Here is a 23,624-nt window from a genome sequence, read left to right as displayed (position 1 = left end):
TCTCCCTTCTGAGGAGAGCCAGCAACCCCCCTCAAAAATCCTCCCCTCTCCCCCCCCAGCCTCTGATGGGCCATTTGTTAGGAAGGGGGTTTGGCCAGCTAGGTTCTTTTGTAAAGCTAATCGCCCCCCCTTTCCATTCAAACTCAGTCTTTCCTACAGTGGGGGCAGGGGGAAGAAAAATTCTTCCCCTCGGATTTCTAACCTATAACATTCTTTTACCTCCATGTTCCCATATTACTCTGCTGTTGGTGTCTGGTAGACTCTGCACTGAAAGCTTTTCAAGTTGCTCAGAAGCACTTGTAACTTCACCACTTTCTATGTTGGTTCCATATGTTTCCCAGAAAAAAAAAAGTCCTTCTGAAAGCACCCATTAAAAGCTGCACATTTATAACACCTATTTCCTTGTTTAACATTTAGCACTGAGTAAAACAAAACAGAACCTTGCTTCATATTTTTTGCAGCACATTTGACTTTACATAAAGTTCCCCAACAGTCAAAGCCATACAGAAGACTGTAAACACATGCAATAAGGCCTCGCTCAATACAGCATCTCTTCTGAATGAAATCCTTCACTTCTAACCTTTTTCAGGCACACAGTTAAGGGTACAACAAGCTTTTCTGCTCTTTTTAAATTTAACATATATGAAGGGCTTTGTACTAAAAGACTCACATTGTTACTGAAGAGATTTTAAAGATTCTTCCCAAGACGAAACAAAACATTTATGATGTGTCAGCCAGACAAATGCTACTTTTATGATAGCTGTACAAGCCACAACAAAGAGTTCTCAAAATTAATAAAGTGACAGGTATGCATTTGCTTCCACTTTGCAAACATAATACTGAAGGTGTTTTCATATTTACTAAAATTAGCATAAATGCAAAACCTGTTAATCCACCAACAGTGCAATATTAGTCCTTCAACAAAGACTCCACAACATGTTAATCAGTTTGCTCAAAACATCTCCCTATCATCATTACAGGGGAACAATTCTAAGTTGTGTGTAAAGATTTTTAAATCTTCAAGGATGCAGACAAGTTCAAGCTGCATACAAGAGATAACGCTATAAAGTGAGAGTGAATAATTATCAGAGATTATACGTCAAAGCAGGAGACAATTATCAAGATCTTTTCTGAATGACTGATACTCTGGAAAATAATCCCATACAAGTAAGTTAGCATAATGAGAAAGAACAGTTAATACATGAAAATAGGGCAAACACTAAAATTTTATATGTCCTTCAGTGTCTGTGATAATGGACAGTTGAAACATCCTAACCAGAAGAAATACCACCCAGATAAGATGGGCATGCATGTCTCACACGCACTTGGGATAGTCTGCACCACTTCAAGGACCAGACACACTCTGCCCCAAGGGATGCAGCATCTGTGTGTCACATTCTCTTTTCAGCACGTTCCCAGAGTTGGGGGCCTGAGCTGAGACCTGCATCAGGTCTAAAATGCAATAGAGCTCAGCAGGCTCTCAGCTCCAGTCTTCCCAGATCAAAGTTAATGCTGGAGACAGTGAAATCAAGTTTGGGCAGCACAAACTAAGCTGAATTAAGACAAATACTTTACCACAGTTGCAGACAAAGAACTACTTTATAGAACTACCCAGTCCAGTCAGCATGGTCATCCTATTAAACTTCTCTCTCTGAGAGAAATGGGGAGATGATGGGGTGGGAAGGAAGCCAAAGCAGGGAAAAGGACAGAGGGTCCTTTGCTTCTAGGTTAATGGGTTTTTCAGTCTTCTGTATGGGGCAAGCTATGAACCCAAACTTAGTGACAGACACACATTACTTATTCACATCATATACCATCAAAATAATCTAAAGTAATAACCTAAAAATTACTATCAGATAATTATAACATGGTTCAAAACTTACGTTGGTTATGCAGTGTTTTGGTACCTCAAATGGTGACACACTACACACCATAGGTTTTTTCTCCTGTAAGTTTAAGGACATGCACTTTCAAACTAAGTACTTGGGAAGGAATCTCATATGCATTTTAGCTTCAGGAGCTGCAACTTTACATGGCCAACAAAGGTGTTGAAATTACCACTCACAAAGAGCTGTACTATGCAAGTCATCTTTATATATAAAAAAAAAAAGACTAAAAAGTCAGACATTGTTTTTACTACGTCACTTCTAACATGCACATTATTGACCACTATAAACCTTCAAAACTTTCCTATCATTAATCTAGGTTTGGTAGAGTAACAGAACACAGTAGTTTAATATTCTCTGCAACAGCCACACAACACTTCATGAAGTTATCCTCAATTGCTTACAAAATTTAGGCAAATTAACTACTAAGTGAAGATTAATAAAGCATCTGTAAATGCATAAGTGATAAAAGCTCAATGTTTTCTTACTGGCTAGGATACTGCTTCTTTCCATGTTCATCCTTGAACCCAGCTGCATCACCCCATTCTGGGCTGAGAACCCTCTTGACACAAGTTTACTAAGCCCTGGAGCTCAAGTGGTGGCAATAAACAGAAAGGTAGGATTCAAGTTTCATAGAAGGTAGATAGTAAGGTATAATTACAGAGGAAAACTGCTACTTCATGCATAACATTAATTATTTGAAAAGTGAGCTGTAAATCTGGCACCCACTATCAACACTAAGACATACTCAAATGTCCTAAATCCTCATGTCTTCTTGTGATTGCTTGTAATAGCATAGCTCAACAAATTAGCTTATGGGCTGGCAAACTGCCGTTAAGTGGTCATAGCTCTTCACTGATGATCCTTTTACCACTCTGAACCTACAGGCAGCCTGCACACGACTTTAAATGCCTGGAAATTACGAGACATCCTTAATTTTATTATATAATTTCAGTGAAAATTATGCTTCAGCAAACAGCCATTGAACAATTACAAGCACATTAATGGCATCTTCCAAAGCATCTGAACTTCTGCTAAAGCCTCCTTTCTTCTCTCTCCAGACTCTGAAGCTTCAGATTTGAAGTTTCACTGTTTGCACTACCACACTTCAAACAATATTTATATAGGACAGGGTACAGATGCATTGTATTTGTCTCAGCTAAAAAGGCAAATAGAGAATGTTTAATGTGCCTATATAGGAAAAAACCCAGTCTTTCTTCTCCTACCAAAAGAACAGGAATCTAATCAATTTGTATTCCAGTTTAAATACCCACTGCTACTGAGTCTTTTGTCTGGTAAGCTACAGACAGTTAGAAAGAAAAAATATTGCATGAGCTACTTTTTGCTTTCAATAGATCCAAAATATATACAAAAATACTTTGTACTTCTTGGTCTGAAATATTATGGAAAACTAAGAAACATTCTACAAGAAAAGAAACTTAAGGAAATGTTTACCAGCTGGTAGTCTCTTCTTGCAGTCTTAACAGAGACTTCTTCAGATAATCAATGCAGCAGCTCGTCTTCAGATCTGAAAAAACAGAAGAACCCCATTAAACACAAATAATATATAGCATTTCAATCACATAAGCCAGTGCCAGGGGTAAATCAAAGTTGATCCTGCAGTGCCAAGGAACCTACATAATTCCTCAGGAATGCAAATAAAACCCACCAATTTCAAAAACACTTGTTATTTTATGGAAGTAACATTACAAGTGAATGGAGAGGCATCCTTACAAACCCTGAGTCAGTAAGGCCATTAGCCAGCCATGATCACAAGCATCAGAAATAGAGCATTGCATCTCAGCATTACCGAGTTAAGTTACATATAGTTACAGCACAAAAAATAGAGCATTACATCTCTGCATTACGGAGCCAAGTTACACATAATTGCAGCAGAAAAAAAGTAGGTCTCTGTTCAAGCTTTATTTACAGTGTTATATATATACATATTGCACACAGGGAAAAAAATGCTTCATTGCTACAGTTTTCATCAGTTAAAGAAAAATGTAGCTAGTGAAAGTTTTTACCTTTCTGAACTTTCTGTATGTTAACCAGGATTTCCTGCTTCAAAGCTAATCTTCTACTTTAGAAAAAAAAACATTATTTGTATGGTCAGACAAAACAGCATTTCCTGTGGAAATGCAGCACAGATTCCACTGCAAGCATTCAAAGGGTGTTTAAGTTCATTTGGAGCAGATTTCTACAGCAGTCTACCTTTTTTAGTACAGTAACTGGATGATGAACTGGTCAAAACTGGTACCTTTCTATTGTAGTGAAAGGTTCATAAACCTTATCCCTTTGAGGTTTTGTAGGCTGCTTCTGATGAGGGATTTCAGCTAATTTAAATACTTGAGCGCTGCCACTTAACCTGTCTCCAGTAAAACCACTGCTGCTCCTACTTCAGGTATTCCTGGTACCAGAATCCACCCTTCTAATACGTCACATCTCAAGGTTTCTTTCAAAAAGTGATCTTCTCATTTTGCACTCCAATTCTCTTTCTGCTTCTACAGCAAAGTCAAGCAGATTCTGCAATGTATCTGTTTTTAGCGCAAACTTCTTTTAGAGATATAAAATCCCTGTCATGTCATTTCAAATCCAGTTGAAGAGGCATGAAAAATTCAGCATTAATTTGTATTTAATCAGCTATCAGCAGTTTCTCTTTCATCAGGTAATCCTGATTAACAAGCATTTGACAAAAAATACGCTGCTTTGCAGTGAATTTTCCAATCACAAAGGCCATAACATCACTGATTTGTCCCAGCTTGGGAAGCACAGAGGGAAGGGGAAGAGCTATGAAGTATCAAGGCTGGGGAATGATTTTAGTCACAGTGAAAACTACCACCAAAAGATACCACCCATTGCCTCCTGCCCTCTCCACAAAGGAAAAACTTGCAACCTGAAAAGCACAGCTCGGAAGAACAAGTACTCTGAGATATTATGCAAAATTTAACTGACAAATAAAATCAAGGGATCCTATTCACAGCTACACTGAAGCAAACAGTTGCAACAGACAGTTGAAAAGCAAAAAAAAAAAAAAAAGGAGAAAAACGTTAAAAAACTAACTTCTGCCAATTTGTATCAAGGCAGCACCTGAGATAAGCAAGTGCCTGCCAAATTAATGTGATCATTTCTTTCTTTTTTCTGTAAATGTCGTAATAAGCACTATTTCTCTCTCCTGTAGAAGGAGAAATCTAAAAAACACCCAAAACACCTTATTCACTCTGTTAAAAGCATAGGCTTTCTTTTAACAATTGTTCTACTACCCAATTTCAGTCCCTTTCATTTACGGTCCTCTTGCCAGGCAAGTGTATAAAGTTAACAATTCCCTTAAAAACTTCTGAATGGAAGCCATAAGGTCCTTCCACTCATGCTGCTTGGCAAGAGCTGAGCACAGTAGTTCTGTCACTTCCTACATCCTGTAACAGGATTGAAAGTCCTGCTGCCTGAGTGACCATTTATGCAATGCCACATGTGCAAGTTCCTTCAACATATTCCACAAAAACACTTCCTTCTACCCTGTTACACTACAGTATGAAAAGCTTCCTATTCAGTACCATGAAACGGATTTTTTTTCCAAGCATGACTGATCATTTTGTTTAACAGAAATTTTGTTATGTTTCCACTGGACCAACGCACACAGAATCATGTTGCCAAATTCAAATGGTTCAATCTCTGAAGACACATGCAGGAATTTGTTTTACTGAAAGCAATACCTAAGCCTGCTGGAGACTCTTCTGCCTCTCCAGTCCTGCACTGACCCCACTCCTGGCTGCTCAGCATTTCCCATGCTGTAGTTCCTTCTCCCTGGCAACCCATTTCTGTAGACTGGCTTTTAGGTGAGAAAGGGAATCAAGTGGTAGCAGCAACAGCTGTGGAGCAATTCTGGATGGGAAAATTCAACCTGCAAAACAGCTGTAGGTAACAGTGGACTGGAGGGATCATGGAAACATCCATGAGCAGTGTGGAACTACATCATCTGCCAGTGCTGGGCAAAGAATACAGCTTGGTGTGACAGGAGGAACTGGAGAGGTAAGAGGCTGCTGCACAGGCACGCTGGCCAGGAGCAGCACTGCACGTGGGAAACACAGGGGTGCTGGAGTGGGATCACACAGAGAAAGCTGCAGACAGGTGATCCCTTTGGAAGATTTCTATAGCTTTCAAGGCAACAATTCCTTATACATGATCTAGATTAATCCAGTTCAGTCCATAAAACCTGTCAAGAGAACTTTTTTTTTTTTAAACAACAGATGCCCAAACTGTAACCTATGGCAAAAATAACACAGCTGAGAAAAATCAAATTAGGTGCCATCTTAGTTTTCAGATAAAATTTGTTCACAAACTAATTTTCTTAATTTCAGTAGACCTTTGTGGAGCAAATTAACACAGTTTCTTTGACAGGCTAATGAGAATAGCAGGTGAACAACAAAAGAGTAAGCTCATTCCCAGGAGATATCCTTGCTTGCCCTCCACACGCTGTGTTGGCATAACTTTATAGGATGGTGAGTTCAAAAGAAGGAAGCAGACAATAAACCCACTTGTTACTGCTAAATTAGGGAGACTTCATCTATTCATTTAAGTGACCATCCCTTACTTCATTAGTTCTGTCACTTAAGGGGAAGGCGGAATTAAACTCTGAAGTACAGCACCTGATTAAATCTCGTGCTCTATACAAAATTCATGCTCAAGAAAACCATTAACCATGAAGATGCAAAGAGCCTTCTGTGAATCTCAGTGTTCGCTTTTCTCGGGTGTACATGTTCCAACAGGTAGAGTCACAGTCACTGATTCTCAGGCCTCCAAGTTTTGTACTCATTTAAGCTATAAGGAAGAAGACTTCTGAGAAATATATTAATGGTTGTGTCCTCAGGAGAGAAGGGCAAAGCCACTAACATATGAGGTAATGGGTTATACTGAGAAATTCAGGGTACTCCATATAAGAGTTTGCTGAAATACTGCGGCAAAACAGGCAGTTACCATCAGATACAGCAGCTTCTATGTAGGGGCTTGAAGTTAACATAAATAATTTTGCAGTCTTTGCCACCACTAAAGCAAGACTGCCACTCACACCCCAGGTAAGCCCTGTGTCAGAGCTGGCTACAAGTCTTCACAAGCAGGTTACAGGGATGACTCAGGGCTGAGATGCAGAGGGAAACAGGTCAAAATCTGCCTTGAAGTTCTGCCCAAACCCTCAACTGCTGATCCAATAACACACACTCCTGGTCTTTGCCTTGCTCCAGTCGGATACTTCTCCTCCCAAGGACACTACTGAAGTGACCATCTGGGGTGGCCTGAGATGCCATTTTACTTCCTCTGTTATTGGTGACCTACACGGCGCCTCTTCAAAGGCCCAGACAAATTTAGATTTCACAACTTAACATGCGGTTATTTCAACTCAAAAGTTTTGTCTGAAGTACATTTAGGAGTAACTCCACCTCTCCACGTAGCCTGTATGCCCAACACTGTTGTATAGACATGAACCACAGCCAAAAACCTCATTACATACATCCTCTTTGCCTGTGCTTGATTTTGCTTAGCTCAAAGCATAGGATGCATAGAAGAGACAGCAATGTGGATTTAAGGTGATGTATCCTCCCCGACACAAGATCACAACAGACTGCTAGAGACAACAGCCCATGATAAGAGATATCTGAAAAGTACAGTATACAAAATGAGTTAAAGAAAAAAATAAGCCATAAAGATAACTATCAGAAGGCTTATGATAGTTTACAAACAATTCTGTTGTCAGACATAACACACAGCACATACATTGAGCAGTCAAAATAATCCCTGTGGAGCTTTTGGCAGGCTACTCTTCATAATAAGGCAGCTACAAAAGAAGAGGCAGAAAGCAACACAATCAGTGTCCTACAAAAATAGGAACACCTACAAATACTAGAATTCACAGATAGTTCCATGACAAGCAAAACTCGAGAATTTTATAGCTCACTAAAATGATACAGACTATTTTTTCCCTTACAAACACATATTGCCAAAACTTTAATTTTCAGTTGAAAGAGGAAATTCTCCTGTGATCTGAAGAATTGGTAGTCAGAGAACTATGAAAAAAAATCTCCAAATTTACTTCTACACTGCTGAAAAAGTAAGTTCTCATTCCTCTATTTCCAGGACAGAAATGAAACCAAGTGTTTAAGATCAAAGTAATTACACTAAAACTCAATAGTCTGAGCTTCACCTGTACATCATACAGTTAATAACACTGATGCTAAGACACGTTTGAAGTTAAGACTATCTGCCTCCAGAAGACTGTAGCTCTGCTTCGACGTAACACCATAGCACTCTAGTGACACCCTGACCATTTTCAACATCAAATTATTACTTTTCTTCATTCACCAGAACAGCATCAGTTATAGGATTTAAGCATGCTATTCCTTATAGGTTTGATCTGCAAAACAACAAAACATATTAATGTACCAGAAGCCAATTTTGTGTGTAAATGAAGATCATCCAGTTCATTAAGAGTTGCAAAGACACGGAGGGAAAAGACACACATAACCTTCCTTTGTCCCACAGCAAACATTTGTCACAGGTTTAAAGTATTATCAGCCCAACACAATGCATTCATTGAAGTATAATTTACCAACAGAGCACTGACCAGTTTTTCCTCTGTTAATTATTCCAAAGTCATAGAAAGGATTTCCATCTGTAAATACTTTCTCCTGTCAGTGCCGTATTGCAGCTTTCAAATACTGGACTTGATATTTCAAGTTCAGTACTGTGGCATGGTTTAGCAACTTCCCTTAAAAACACAGGTTTTTCAAAATAACTTTAAGTACTACAGAAGGACTGAATCCTAGCAGGTGACTACCCTTATCACCTTTTTTTAAAATTATTTATTAATTACAATTGGGAATAGTACATGCTTCAGTTCCAGTAGAGTTTGCTCACACTGCAGAAGTTCTATCACCAGACCACTACTTACCTTCAAGCCCTTATTCACCCAGCTTCTTAGAGCTCAGGAACTTATGCCTATATTTACTGTAAATGCAGCAATAAGAGGGTAGCTCTTGTGCAAAAAACCAACCAAACTGAAATTGCTAAATACCTATTCCATTTAGCCATATAATGAGCATATTCCTCAGTTTCAAAGACAAATGTGGAAGTGGAACTGTAATGATGCCAATCATCTGAATACTCTTATAGAGGCCAGGCTTAAAGTTTAACTATGGGCAGAGAAGAATATATTTGATGCTGGACTTGAAAAAACATGATGAGTATTTTCTCCAGTTCCCTTTTAAAACAGAGCTACTCCTTAGACAGTGACTAAAGCCCTTAGAGCGACTCAACTTAGAGATGAAGAGGCAGCACACAGATGACATGTTCTCCAGATTAGTTACAGAGCAGGTTTCCAGAGCAGGCTGAAAAGGGCACATACATACAGTTATACAGAGACTGAAACAGGACTAATCTTTTCCTACTCCCAGTGAGATAATGTTCTTGATTCAATACAAAGGAGGAAGACAATCAAGTTCAGATCATGTAACTCATACAAACTTAGTCAGAAATGTCAGGAGCAAGTTACTTTTTGTCATACAGAGAACAGGCACAACCCGGAATGCTTCCTCCCTCTCAAGTACAGGCACCACATATCTTTTGATCCCAGATCTCAGTTAATGCATGTTTTCTCCTTGGATACATAACACTCGACCAAGGCACTGAATTACGTTGCAGAAACCAGGAATTACCCCATAGAATCAACATCAGACCAGTCCTAATTCTACTATCCACAATAAAAGGTCCCTGTGTGACCAGAATCAGCAGACCAGGAGTTCTGCTTTCTAAGAGCTTTAGCTGTTAAAGTTATGAGCAAGCTACACAAACCCTTCAATAAGTTAAGGCTCGTAACCATAGGAGAGAAGCTGAATATCCCAACTCCAAGTACAGTTTAAGATTTCCACTGGACAGAGATCTATTGTAAGCAAAGACTACACACAAAAGACTTTCCCCCACTTCACAAAATTCCTTCTCACCAGGCTCTGCTGTGCTTAGTCTTTCCTGGATGCACACCTTAAACCCCTATTCATAACACGTCCCAGCTTCAGCGTCCGTCATATTTTTACTCATAAAGTGTCCCAGTCTCAGCTGGAAGAAAGGCACCAGCCTGGTTCACAGGTAGACAATGAATTAAAGACTCCTCAAATAGAGGGTAGAGTGAAGTGTCCCTTATGCTACCATCAGTAGGTTATTATGCCAGAGTCTACCATTTAAAACCTCTGAAGAGGAGGGAAGGGCAGAGGAAAGATGCTATGAATCCCCAGCTCTGGACAGTTGGTCAATACATCCTTTTTTTTCCCCTTCTGTTTCCTATTCCTCTGGATTTAGACAAGCTTGTTATCTACTCTACAGAGAGGCAGGAATTAGTTCCAGCTCTTAGCAATGTTTACAGTACCTAACTTTATCTGATGTGTAAATAATTTAAGCTCTTAGCTTAAGCAGTCTGAATGATCTTTTTAGGAACCAATATTTGCTTAAAAAAAAAAAAAATACAGCAAAGCTTATGTTTTGAGACCTTGGAGTAGGAAGCTTTACCCCCAGAAGGTTGTCTGCAGGCTGTCTCAGCTTTTACATCCGCTTCTCACTAGCGAGACATTAAAGGCAACTGGACTCCTGTTTCTGCACAGGAAATCTGATGAATTTTAAGTCATTCTTACACTCTCACATCCTCCTATTTAGATCTGCACTGAGAGAGCACAAGATCTTTGTTCAAAGGGTCCTTGCAGAAGCCATCATCTCCAGAGGCATTTTTCCTACATTTAACGTGCATATTGCAACCTCATTCAAAACAGGAGCACAACAATTTTTCTATATTACCCTGTATTTGGAGTAACAAAGGAAGCATTTAAGAACAAGTCTTACATTTTTCTGCTTAAGTGAAATAACAAACACCAACACTCAAATAGTCACATACATGTTCTAGAGACTGCAACAAGGGAATCAGTTCATGCTTTTCAACTCAAACTTTATCCTGGAACAGAGGTCAAATAAAAAAAAAAATATTATTTTTATTTAGAGACTTGTCACACTACAAAGGTTTTTTGCTACAATAAGGCTTACCTGAAGACTAATGGATTTTGACATAGAGTTTTTTTACAAAGAAATGCAGCCATAAAACTCAATTAAATATACACACGAAGCAAAGGAACTGTATCACATAAAATTGGGGAATCATGGCCAGCATAATTCTGGTAGACACAAAGTTGCTGTACATAAGTAAAACTCCAACAGCAGACATGCATATATAGCAGCTTCCCTTCACCTCCTAACCATTAATTTGCAAGTAGATACACACACAACAAGAGTATCATTAGTACAAGGACTTCAGGTATCACAAAAAAGTCCTAGGACCACCAGGTTCAAGAGTACCACTGAATAACAGGGATAAATTGTACTAATAAGTGTAACCAGACTTGAAATCAAGGTGCCTGGCTTTTGCAATCTCCAAATTTAGATCAGGGACTCCATCAAACCACACTGTGAGAGAGTTGCTCTACAGGTGGATCGTGCTTCAGGCTGCTCCTTCAGGAGAAACCCACAGGGCCCTTCCCACACCGTGCAGTCAGAGCATGGGCAGCACCACGTACGAGGTTAATGTCCAACCAAATGGAAGGTAGAGGTTCCTGAGCTCTTCAGAGACACGGTAACCGGAAAAGTGTGACAAGAGTTGTGTAACAGAAGCCCAGGAGGAAACTCCAGCTTGGCGAGAGGTATAAATGAAAGCGTGTGCACACGCACCATCGATGCCTTCTAGGAAGAAACTGGATCTATCACGTGGTGCTGTAGTAGTCATCTGTTCAAGGACTATGATTCAGTGCCTACAGGGCGTGTTGGATGGCGTACAGATGCACAGATTAATTGCACACCATATACGTGTCTGGCTGCTGACAGGAAAAGGCTACACACACACACACACAGAGTTAAGAGCACTCAGAGAAGTTAAATCATCTGCTGTAACAGGACTGACTGAAGCCTTGTTGGCTTCAACTACAGAAAGCTTCCATATCATCTGTGTGGGAAGCAGTCTCAGAATAAGTGAGGCTGGTTAACTTTCACAATAGACAGGGTTTAGTGTGAGGGTCGCTGTGCCCAGCATGAGCTAGAACAAACATTACCTACTATGGAACTATTTGCATTGCTATACATGAACTTACACAATTTATCAGGGACATCTCATGTGGCAAAGACAGTGCCAAAGAACTGGATGATTTATGGGTGTTCTTATAGCAGAACCTCCTGTAGCAGGAACTTTCCAACACAGCAGACATTTTCCAGCAATCTCTGAATACTGGAAAATGACAAAAACAAGACAGAGGAAGTGAGAAGACTTACATAACAATAAATCTCATTAATAAAGATACGCTTGTCACCGTGGCTAAACTATAAAATTACTTTTGCCTTATGGTACTGCCATAAGCACCACAGAAAGCACAATAACAAAGGGAGGCTGACTTCATAAAGAGTAATGCAAAACCCCTTTGGCTGATCAAGAGGCTTCCTGTAGCTTTTCTGTCTTTCAATAAAAATTAGTCTGGTTTTTAAAGATTAAGACAAGACAAACATTAACTTATTCATTATTTTACCACTCAAATCTAGAAATGGATGTTGGCCTTCTCAGCCCCCATCTCTCATATTTTTGTGGAAAATTAGTTATTTGCTTAAAAATACAAGTATCAGCAAAAACAGTATTAAAAAGAAAAAAACAAATCCATCAACAATGACTAAGATCTTCCAGATCTGAAGGAATGAAAGGTTTTCACTTGGATGCACTTTCAGTTAATGTATCGCTGCAGAGAAATTAAAAGAGTTCCAAAGGCTATTACTAACCTTGCTTCTATCTTATAAAGATGTTTTATTAGGAATCATTCAGATACAGAAACTCAGTCTAACATTGCAGTTAACAGGGAAACGCATTTCATCCCCGTTTTTACTACAGACTTCCTATTTGCTTCCAGGTAATTAACGTTGCTGTGCCCCAGTTTCTTATCTTATCTTTCTTAGTGATGAGGCAAAACATCCAACACTGAGTAGAGCAGGACTTTAGCCAGGTGTGCAGTCTTTGAATTCTGCTACACCAAGAGTTACTAAGGGCAGCAATGGATGAATCTTGAAGGGGGTAAGCACAGAGGAGGCTATTTAGTGATCCTTCAACGCAGTCAGTGAGGATACACTGGGTGAAGCACACACGTAGAACGCCTCTAAAATCTCTGCAACTACATCATGTTACAGACAGAAGTTGCTGAAGCATTACAGACTCAAAAAATCAGACACTGCACTCCTATCTAACAAAGATATTCTTGTTAAACTCTCATCCATCAACATCAAAAATAATGGAAGTTACTGCTTTACTGCTGAATACTTGAGCTTCTTAAGCCTTTAAGATAAGGCCCTACAGACAGTAAGAAGTTAACTAATCACTTGAGACAGCCCAGTCTAATCCTGGACATAACAAACAGTAACTTCACTTCAATATGTACATTATAGTTCTGCCCCCAAAAAATCTTTTATTAAGACTACTTTGAATAATAATAAAAAAAAACATGCAAATATTCCAAATTGCTGATCAAACCATCTTTTTACAGAGATTACAAATAAAAATAATTTAAAACCCCCGAAAAGATGCACATGTTAAACACAATGTGCTTGAGGGGGGGAAATGTTTCATCCAGGTCAACCAACTGCATCGCTGGTTACTGCTGGATTATTACAGAGGAATGTCCTAAAGTGTCTTGTACTTAGAACAAACTTATTAAAAACAATGCCGAACCTACACTGGGACAACTTTCTAAGATGAAAATTGAGTGTAAGAGTATAATATGCATTCTACTAGGTGTATTTAAATCAAATTTATAGAAAAAGCTGCTCTCATGGAAGGAGCCTTAGAGTCAAAGATAAATTTGTGCTCAAACCATTATCAGGATCCCCCTCTCATATAACAATAAATTCCATCCCCCTCTCATATAACAATAGTCTGAAAAATAAACCACACTTTAGAAAACTAAAACCACCTTCTTGGTTTGTTCCTCGGACAGAGTATCCTCCATGATCAAGAACACCACAGTTATGACAGAAGTTATAAAGCAGCTCATGAGAATGTGAAAAAAGTTCTCAAGAAATCAGGCAGAGAAACAATGGTAGTTCACAAAAGTGGCATCTCCAACTCTGGTTCCATGTCACATTCTTAACAGATAGCAGAGGGCACAAGCATCTATAGTTTCTTTGCCAACACTGAAACCTCCAAATAAAATGTACCACTGCCACAAGAAGTGGATTCAAAACCTGTAACTTCAGGTACAGAGTTGTCACATCCTGCTGATGTGACAACATTTATGAGAACACAACATTTATGAGAACTAATTCACGCTAGTTGCGAGAAACCCCATATTTGTAAGGCAGTTTCTGGAGCCTCACGCGCTGCCTTGGTGCACATACACAGCACCACGAGAGCAATGCATGGTAGGAAACTAAACTCCAAAGAAGGAACAGCTGCTTCCTAACCTTAAACTCCTGTAGATACTGTCAAAGTTTTGATTATAATAACAAATTATCAAACAGCATTTTACAGACATTTAGTTTCTTCCACTGAGCACTGTCTGTAATGGGAAAGAGCTGCTTCAGCACTCACTTATGTCAAGGGATCACTGTTCCAAAAAGGTACATTGAGGTAGTGCCAAGTCACTGAAGCAGATTTATTTCAGAAAACACAGCTATAACTTTTCTACTAGCCAGTAAAACTTACTACCTAAAGGCAGAGACTCTCAACTGCCTTCCAGCTGCAGCTCTTTCTAGTTTATTGTCATAAGCCCATATCCGTAAGACCAAAGGTAGAACACTTCATTCCCTGGGTATGTCCATCCGCAAGAGCAGGGGAATGGCAAACAGGATCATTCCCCAGTATACAAACTCAAGTAGAATTAAGTCACACTTACACAGAATGACATGAAAGTTTAAAAGACATACAAGGTGAAAAGCAGCTTACTTAAGACTAGATAGTAACACAAAAGGGGTGGTGGAGAGGGGCAGAAAGAGAAACACAGACAGAGACCAGGCCACTGACGGATATACCTGATCCATCCGACTCATCTGAATGCTTCTGTTGATGGGAAGTTTTTTAATATAGTCACTATACTCTAAAGTACCTTAGGCTCCCACAAAGCTGCTGTCTCACACCCACAAAAGAAGTGTAGCTTTGGAATTTCTGGCTTAAACTGAATTAATATTTCATGCCATCAATTTTATGAATGCCAGTGTTCCATTAGGTATCCTAGTGAGTAAACAAATTGCTTAAATATGGGATATGCATTTCACATCTTATACCATTTTAGATATTTCCAATGGAAAAAAAGAAGTGAGGTAGTGAGCCCTAAACATCTCACTCTTTGCACAAAAAGTACTCTAAATTTCACTCAGCCACATCAGCATCCTTCACAATTTGAGTTAGAAACATGCTCTACAAAAGAACAACGTAATAGTTTAGTGGTTTAATCTGAACTTATTGCTACATTTCATCAGAAATCAGAGTTCCCCTGAAGTTTTCTTAACTATGAAACATTTTGAAAGCCTAAGTATTAACAAAGTTTTTAATAAGTTATATTATCTGTGCCACTGTTGCTGATTTTTAATCTGCCGTCAAGCTGCATGCTTCCTCACCCTCACCAGGCTCCTATGGTGTGGAAGCATTGTTATCAGAAATATTCAAATCAGTAAAGCACTCAAGAGTTGCAACACAGTTTAAAGTCACCACCATAAACGCCAGTTCCAACATGCAAATTCATAGCTTTCAGCCTTCTCCTCAGTGTGCAGCTCTGTGCTGAAGGATAAAAAATTTCTTTCTGGTCTGTTTACTCTTTAAAAATGTCTAACTGTGTATCTTAAGGGAAAACAAGCATTTCTGAAGAGGTCGAGCTTCAAGATTTTGGTTCTGCTTTCAAAAATTCTAACCAAGTCTACTTTTCTCTTTTTACAGAATAGATACTCAGAGACTAAAACAGACTCAATTCTAAGTTAAAGAAACCGAAACCTGCCCAACGTGCACAGGCATTTTTTTTTCCATTTCTGAAGGCAAAGAGGAAGCAGTTCCAGAGCCTCAGCTTAGTTAGGAAGGACAAAAAACTGTCCTACAAGTATTTGAGGATAAGAGACCAGGCCAAAATAGTACAAGTCTGGGAGAAATCTCTGTGTATGGAAGCAAGTCCCTAGACAAATTATTCAAATATGAGGTCGTCTTTGAACTTACCTGAGGGGAAAATGAAGTATCTGCAGCTACCAGCCTTGTTCTTATAAATCTCTCAACTCAGAGATTTATAAGATTTAACTCGAAACATTAATTTATACAGCTGTACTGTATCACAGTTAAGTGCAGGCAGACTTTCAGCCTACCACTGTTACTTGACTAAAAGGAGAAGTTAAGCAAGACCCAATATCTGTTCAGTCAGTCTAGATTAATGTACTTTCAGTTTTAAAACATTCTTTAATTTACACTGTCTCTACATAGCTATAACCACAAAGAAATGCATTCTCGAAGTATTCTTCATTGGCAGAATGGTTAAGGGAGTGTCCCATTATATTCTAAAGTGCATATAAAATTAATATTAAAATAGCACAACTATACAGAATTCAAAGGCAGGCATCAAGGTAATCAATCCCATATTATTCCTGAATCTGACAGTGGAGATTGCTTGTGACAAAGATCACAGGATTACATTTATCTCCAAAGTTTTATTTAAAGCATTTGCCTTCACAACTTCGATGTGAGGACGTCCTTTAAGAGGTATCTGCAAGACAGCAAGTGGTTCCTAGCTTAAAGATTTGCTCTATCATCAGACCTGAAAATGTCCATCTGTCCTCCCAACAAAAAATAAGATCAGTTGGTCTGAATTATCAGCTTTTTTTTTCCTTAAAAAACCCCCATATCTAAAAGCACAAAGGATGATGGAATTTCATAAGACATAACCCTTTCAGGTCCCCCTTACAAGTAACTTGTCAGTGACAACAGTTTATTGAAACTGGATTAGTAAGAATTATTGCCACTTCTTTACAAGGTTGATACTGTCAGAGGAAAAGCCCTGAGATATAAGACTTTCAGACTTAAAAACCTAAAATTGAAAATGAATGTAATGAACTATAAATGCCAAACAGAACTGCTACAAATTTATTTAAGCTTAGAAGGAGCTACTAGACAGAGGCAGTGGTAGGAGGCAATATTAACCACTTTATCACCTGCTCCCATTATCTCCCAGGGGACACAAGAAGACAGATCTTTTATTGCTGTACAGCACAGAAAGGTTAACTCTGAGAAAGCAGGAAATTAAAAAAAAAAAACAACATTATAAAAATTGGGCAGGGGGAGAAGGCCATCATGCCAGGAACACAGTTAAAGCCATGCTGTAATTGAGAAGAAAATTGCAACTAGTTCCAAGAAAGCAGCTGTAGTTATGTAGCAGCTTGTCTTTTCACCAAAGTCAAACTTCCATCAACGTCTCTGTTACAAGAGAGAAATTCTGCCTGTCAAGTACTTGCAGGATTTAATATCTGTATACACTTACATTTTCCCTCCATCTAACCATTAAAAACAATGTCAACTTTCTTGTTTGCAGATTGGAGTAAAAAATGCGACTTTTCATCAACCACCTTTTATTCCAAAGGTGTTGCCATTCACACTAATTCACACTTCAGCCTAATTCCAATCCCAAGCACACACAGCCCTCAACACAAAATGCATGACAGTCAGTCAACACGTTACTGTTATGGACTCAAACAGATTTTGGTTGTACTTTGCATGTTTATTCAACACAATTCCTCCCAACTCCTAAGAATAAACCAAGATTTCTCTCCCATTTGCTTTACTCTTTAGACTGCAACAGCATCAAGATTGTCAAATACTCAGAAGTTCCCCAGAAAACTCAGCTCTGTCACCATGAGCACTATGCTTTTGTAGTGAAACCATCTTGCCTTCTGAGTTTAAAAACCAGAGTTTTATTATCAGTTGAGTTTTGGTTTGGTTTCTTTCCTTTTTTTTCCTAACCTTTCATGCTATCCTTCATACAGCTGAGCCAAGTCCTTCTACTTAACACCACTTTCAGCAGTATCACGGGGTGAAAAATTCTCTCCATTCTCGTGAGATAGTGTTCCATGTAGCCATTTAAAGTCAGATCTAACCAAATGGTGTTTAATGAATGCTGAGATATAAAAAGGAAAAGGTACTTTGTCCATGTACAACAGAGATAACAGCAAAAAGAATTTGCTGGAATGTGTAAAATTTTTTTTCATTTCCCCAGATACCCTTTATAGGACTAAGCCAGTTACTTTAACAGTAGCCACAAAATGATCTGCCATGTGTCATTTCCTGCTCATCTTTACACACGTGCACAAAAAGCTGCTGCTCGGCAGTCAAAATTCTGGTAAGCTGAAAAGAAGTCACTAACAAATATTTTTTTTTGCCAAATTACCATTCCATATACATACACAGTTTATGTCAGTTTTATACTAAGATGTATTTTCAAATTTGGGTTTCTTTGTGAATATGACATCACTACAAAGATGGTGGTTTCCAATTTTCTTTAAAAAGAATAGTCTGTCAGAACTATCTGGGGAGGCCAGTACTTGAAACTCAAGTTTGCTTTGAGGCAACAGGTTAGTAAACCATGGTCTTAAATAATGACCGTAATGCACAGACACATCACATTTTGAATATACTTCTGAAAAGACCAGAAGTACAACACTAGTTTGAAAGAAATCTGAACATGGAAGGATGTCCTCCTTAACTTCTCGGTAGGGCTTACGTTTACCATGAAATGCAAACCAATAAAATCTTGGATCTTTAGGATATTCCACCAACTGCCAGCATTACATACACCTGTAGTTTCCCAGGCTACTTTCCCTAGCAGCACAGTATCACAAGAAAATATAAATCACAATTAGTACCTGAGGGTGAGTAAATTCTACCTTTCCTCGACAATGTTACTGACTGCCTTTGGATACACTTCAGATTAGGACAAACTGTTCATTGGTTTTAGCCAGGAAAAAAGTTAAGCTCATTTCAATTTTGCTGGTTGAGAATGTTCAGCTATGTGTTTGTGCAACTGCTGCTTCTTTACTAATAGTAAAGGACAGTAAAAGCTGCACAACTGATCAAAACATTCACAAGTCCAAAAATTAATTTGCTTTAAGTTGTTCTGATGAACTACTCACCTCATCCTTAACACAAGAAGACCAAACAGGCAACTGAGACCATGAACGCATAATGCAAAATCAACACACATCACCAGACCAGAGAAACATCTCAAACCAGATTTTCCCAACACATCACTGCCAAGAAGCACAGAATCAGAAGGGTTTGGGTTGGAAGAGACCTGTAAAGGTCATCTAGTCCAACCCCCTGCCATGGCAAGGGACATTTTCAAATCGATCAGGTTGCTCAGACCTGACTCTCAATGCTTTCAGGGATGGGGCATCTACCACCTCTCTCAACCTGTACCAGTGTTTCACTACTGTCATTGTAAAATTTTCTTCCTTATATCTAGTCTCAATCTGACCTCAGTTTAAAACCATTGCCCCTTGTGCTATTGGAACAGGCCCATATAAAAAGTCTGTCCCCATCTGTCTTATAATCCCTGTTTTGATACTGGGAGGTGCTCTAAGGTCTCCCCAGAGCCTTCTCTTCTCCAGGCTGAACCACCCCAGTTCTTTTCACCTGCCTTCACAGGTGCTCCATCCCTCTGTTTTTGTGAGCCTCTTCTGGACTCACTCCAACAGGTCCATGCCTTTGCTGTGCTGAGGACTCCTGAGCTGGACACTACTCCAGATAAGGTCTCATGAAAGTGGATGTCTCCCCCTGCTTTCGATGCAGCCCAGGACACAGTTGGCTTTCCAGGATACAAGCACATATTGACGGCTCATGTTGAGCTTTTCATCCACCAACATCCCCAAGCCCTTCTCCTCAGGGCTGCTCTTAATTCCCTCATCCCCCCAAACTCTACTGATACCAGGGCTTGCCTGGACCCAGGTTCCAAACCTTGCAGGTGGCCTTGCTGGACCTCAACATCCTCAGCCACTGTGCTGCCCACAACATCCAAGCTATTGGGGACCCAGTAGGACACCTGACACTGCCCAATGAGATGATACCAGACTTGGTCAGCCAGGATGGTCCCAGCAACATCCCTGTGCCTGGGGATCCTGGTGGTACCAGCAGAGGCATCTCCCACTACAGCTCTGCCTTGGTCTCACTGCCCATGGAGCTGCCCATCTCCGACTGTGACATCCCTCCAACACCGTTCTGAGACTCGAGCAACTCAACACCACCAGGACCGGACCCCCAGAGCTCTGATGGAATATAGGGACAGCCTTCCCACCAGCCCAGCCTGGTAGGTTTGAAAAGTGGGGGAAAAAGCATAGAAGCACCTTTCCAAACCTACCCAGCAGGTGCAAGGCTCTCTCAGTCAGCACTAGGGTGATGGAATTAAACCTGCAACAGGGACAAAATGGAGACTGGGGTGCTGGGAGTGGGTAGGAAGCCATGGTGTAGTTGAGAGTTGCTTGCGTTACTTTATTTAAGTTCTTGTTACACCTTCACTCTTGTTTTTTTCATGTAGCATGCCAAATGATACACAGGCTATTATCTTCAGAAAAAGCAACACCACCAAAATGGCTACAAAAAAATCAGTTTACACAGTATTTTAGTACAAACAGGAATCACTGTAACTAAAAACCAACTATATCTGCTAGCAGAAAAGTCCCACTTTCAAGCAGTAAAACCCATCAAGTTCAAGTTTCGTGCAGACCAATATCAACAATTCAGTTTTTACATCATTCTCATAAAGGGAAAAAACCCACCACCAGCACAAAAAAGTAACCACAAAATAAATACATCACTATCCTTAAGCAGAACTGTACAATTCCATGCTAAACAAGACTGTCCAACAGGGTAAGTGCAATTCTCTTTGCAAACTACAGTAGCTGTTAATCAGCAAATATTTTCTTCCTGCCCTTCCTTCTCCCCACTTTTAACACCACGGGTAGCTTCACACAAAGAAAAAGAGGGAGAACTTGTTTCTTATCAATTCAGCAGGTTAACCTGTTTCCCCTGCCGGACATAGCAGCAGAAAAGACTCCAACTTAAGCTTACCTCCATCACAAAATTTGAATTAGCAGAGCAAGAAATGCTAACAAGTAGACTGATGCAAATGATGGGGGGTTATTTAATAAGAGCCCCACATCAGCAGGTTTAGAAAGTCACCTTCCACACCAAATCATGATACAGGAATAATCATTCAGTATCTTTTATAACCAAGACTACCACAGGAAGGACATGAAATCCTGACTTATGACTACTTCAGAAACATCTCTCAAGGTACAGGATTTTCTATCTAGAGGCCTCAAATAACATAAATTGATTGGCTTCCCTCCTCCCCCTATTCTTTGGTGTCAAAAAAAATCTTACAATCAGTATCACAACCAGTACTACCACTACCTTTAAATACATTGACTTTCAGCACTGATACAAGAATAAGTACAGACACGTTTCTATTTTTATGGAAGTTATAAACTCAAGCATGACTTAAAGCTGAATATCCTTCTTTTAACAGAAAGGTTTTTTTCATTAAATATCTTTTCATTGTCTTTATACTTCCTAAAAATCCAGAGATGAACAAAAGTCCTGACTTTTCTCCTTAAAAGTTAAAGGATCTTGACACAGAATGTAGACTATTACCCCTTTACAGTCTGATTTATTAAATGCAAATGGGTGTTTTTTGACAAGGAATGAACAGCCAAGTGCTCACCTAGGTCAACAGCAGGTATTTATTTAGGGAAGTATCCTCAGGACCCCTTTAGAGATAGTGCAAAGACTGCCTGAACTACAAGTCATCTCTGCCTGTTTGATATGCACATCTTCAGCCCCTCCAGCCAGTAGTGACAGCAAATGTCACAGTCCAATTAAGTACTTTGTGAGGGGAAAAAAAAACACATTCATTTTACAGTGATTTTACCCGATAACTGAGTGCCAACTTCAGATCATTAAGAAAAGTTTCTCATTCTGACAGCCTGTGGTATATATCTTATTTCATATACCTTTATCACATCACCTTTTGATTTCCTTAAAGTCAAGGCCTAAGATATTTAGGTTAGCAAACTACCTTTATATTCCAAGATTTTCGATCACCTTACACATCAGTTTGGTCTATGACCAGATTTTATAGAAAGCAGATATGCATATTGGTTTGCTACCCAAGAAACTAGGTCAACCACCTTCTGAAATCCATTCAATCTTTGCAAACAAGCAGAAAAAAGCAACAATGGTACGGTGGGGTTTTGTTTGGATCATTTGAATTCTTCAGCCTTTATTAGAAGAAGGCTGTTCTGCAGTAGCTTCATGTATTTTCTTTAATCTAATCCTAAAGTTCAGTGCCCTGGACGACAGTACTCTAAGTGGCACCTGAACAGATCATTAATCCGATACCAAGCCCACAAGGCTGCAGCTGTAACAAAGTCCATCCTCTGCCAACTGTTCTCTTCCCATCTCTGCTTTCCTGAAGTTTTCCCCTTCGTTACTTAACCTATGAGTCGAATTCTAGATTCTCAAGCAGCACAAAAAATCAAGACCGATCCTATAGTGCAGAAATCCTGGATCAGCCATCAAACCCAAGTCTCAATCACATCTCAACCTTTTGTTCCTACTCCCAAAGTACTGGGAATTGCCACTTCCTCAGCTTTCAGAAGAGCTGCTTGCACAGCTGTACAAGGTTTTCCCTTGGCTCAGAGGTACCACCAGTTATTATTTGCAGGGGTTTTCTGGAGTATGTTTGGGTTTCTTCTTGGTTTTTTTACTTATAAAACCGTACTTCAGTACATTGTCCATCCTCCAGTGTGGGGAAAACAAAACCACAGTTACAGTATTGCCATGAAGAAGATACCATTCCTAGGACTACATACAAGCTGTATAAAAAACAATAAAGACATCATCTGTTCCACAGCTAGTACACTATTTTTAGACAAAGAAGACTACCATAAACCAAGAAGTTTAATATTTATGCTCACCACCTGGGCTTATAAATTTGTATTGAATACAAATTCATTTTGGAAGAACAGATGACAGAATAATCATATTCAGATTTTTAAGTGACAAAATGATTCAAGTATCTAAAGAAATGGAGAACCAGCAGTATTATCGTCCCCCTATCCACACTTCTCTTGTTTGCACAGTGTCAGCAAACCTGAATCCACTACCTCAAACTCTCCTCTCATACCAACAAGGACACAGAGCATTTTGTTCCCACGTCCTAAGAAAGGTGGGGAAGGAACAATGGGATTTTATACTCTTTTGGACTGAAATTGTTTAAATTAGGGAGTAGGTTGTTTTTATTTTACTGAGATGCACAGTGTCACTAAATGCAATGTCTTTTCCATAAAGCCAGGAACACTTACACCGTCCTGCTTTCCCTGCCATGCCCAGTACAGCTGTTCTACATTTACTTAGCAACAATGCAGAGCCCTCTGCAAAGGTTTGCTGTAAGTTCAGAACAGGAGAACAGTCTACATTTCATGTTTCCTTCCTTCTGCAAGGTTGAGTCACATCCTTAGGTCTCCTTTTAGAAAGCTAACAAGCCATGGTAGAAGGAAAAAAAAAGTCCTTAATGGAGAAGCCTTGCCTTCAAGAGAACATACAGCACTGACAGAGGCCACAGTTCAACTCTTTGGCTCATCTTCTGCAGTGACACAGACAAGAGAACT

At 39.4% G+C, this 23,624-nt stretch overlaps 1 protein-coding gene across 5 annotated transcripts in view; it reads right to left on the bottom strand.

The window, feature by feature from the left end:
- Window positions 1-23,624, bottom strand: part of CYRIB (CYFIP related Rac1 interactor B) — a 98,090-nt gene that overhangs the window by 40,519 nt on the left and 33,947 nt on the right. For all 5 annotated transcript variants that reach the window (XM_032683159.1, XM_032683167.1, XM_032683174.1 and 2 more), the window contains exon 2: window positions 3,342-3,414. The gene's annotated coding sequence lies outside the window, so the exon portion shown is untranslated. The remainder of the gene's footprint in view (window positions 1-3,341; window positions 3,415-23,624) is intronic.

The sequence above is a fragment of the Chiroxiphia lanceolata genome, chromosome 1 (assembly GCF_009829145.1).
Source record: "Chiroxiphia lanceolata isolate bChiLan1 chromosome 1, bChiLan1.pri, whole genome shotgun sequence".
NCBI classification, from domain to species: domain Eukaryota; kingdom Metazoa; phylum Chordata; class Aves; order Passeriformes; family Pipridae; genus Chiroxiphia; species Chiroxiphia lanceolata.
The sequence above is the reverse complement of the archived record's forward strand: the minus strand, read 5'-3'. Positions and strand labels throughout refer to the sequence as shown.